Genomic DNA, 1,376 nt, shown 5'->3' on the forward strand with positions numbered 1-1,376 from the left:
GTTGCTAAATCCATGCAGCTTTGAAGATGCTAGTGGTGAAGGCACTACTTTTTAGATACGATAGCTGAAGACCTCTTTTCCATTCCTTGAGTAATCCAATTAAAGAAAATTGAACAGTGAATAAAAGCAGTGAAAGGAGGATCTGGCCAGTTATAAAACACTGAGGCAGATTGTCGAGTGATCTCTGTGCAGTGTTCTTTGGAGAGCATTTAACACAGAGTTTAATCCCATTCCAGGATAGTTTATATGTATCTTTATATGCAAAATTTGGAAAAAACTATTGGTTCGTATATCTCACAAAACAGGGGTAGCTTTGACTGCAATAACAAAAATAATACGTTTGCTGATTGTGTTGTATTATTTGGTGTATTACAGCTACAGTTATCTTAAAACAGTGTAATTCACCAAAGTCATTAGGTCTACACTGATTTGTTTAGTGAGATTCACTTCCAAATACCTGCCATATAACAGTTCCAGCACCATTCTCCAAGTCTGTGCATGAGTGATATGTGTGTGACTGGAGGAGAAATTGCTTACCTTTTTCTAATCCTTGTATCAATTCACAGATTTATCCAAGGGCTAGGAGAGGGAAAAGACATCAAAAAGTCTTTTCATATGGATGGCAGCTGCAGCCTTAAGGACTCTGTAGTCTGGCTGTGATCATGCAGCTCCCATCAGAGGCTGCAAGGCTCAGTGACCTTGACGATTTGGCATGGCTGTCCTCCTCTGATGAACACAGTGAGCTGGCGCTTGTTGCATCCAGCTTCCAGAAAGGAATCAGAGCTTGAAACTGGTATGTTGTGATGAAATGGCATGGACTCTGGATTAGAGTCACTGTGGTGGCTTAGAATTTTCCAGTGTGATAACAGCTAGATGTCAATGCCTTTCTCACTTTCTCTCCTGATGCTGGTGTAATAGTAGAGTGGCCAAAAAAAGGCATTGGCTCCTCCCACACCTGTGCTTCCTGAAGGATTACAGGGAAGACTAAGGATGCCCTGGGCAGTTCCAGGGGAGAGTGTGCAAGCTCCCCACAGAAAAGATTTAGAGTTGTTTTGAGGGCCTGTTGTGTCCTTTAAGAAGCACTATAAATATTTCATAAATTACGGCATAGCAGTTGTTTTGGCAGCCAGCTGGATGGGTTGGAAGGTGCTTGCTGAAAGGACAGCTAGGAAAGGAGGCTTTGTTCAGGTGTCAGACTCAGAGCATGCTCTGATGCCTTGGAATATGTGCAGCCCAAGAATCAGTGGCTAAGATAGAAAAGACTATGAAAATGAACAGGAAGCACCTCTGAGCTATTATTATGCCATGAATCAGTAAAGAGGTTTCAGCCTTATCATGTGGTTTATTCATTGTGCAGCTATTACTACATACATGGG

This window comes from Poecile atricapillus, chromosome 3, assembly GCF_030490865.1.
Source record: "Poecile atricapillus isolate bPoeAtr1 chromosome 3, bPoeAtr1.hap1, whole genome shotgun sequence".
In the NCBI taxonomy this organism is placed as follows: Eukaryota; Metazoa; Chordata; class Aves; order Passeriformes; family Paridae; genus Poecile; species Poecile atricapillus.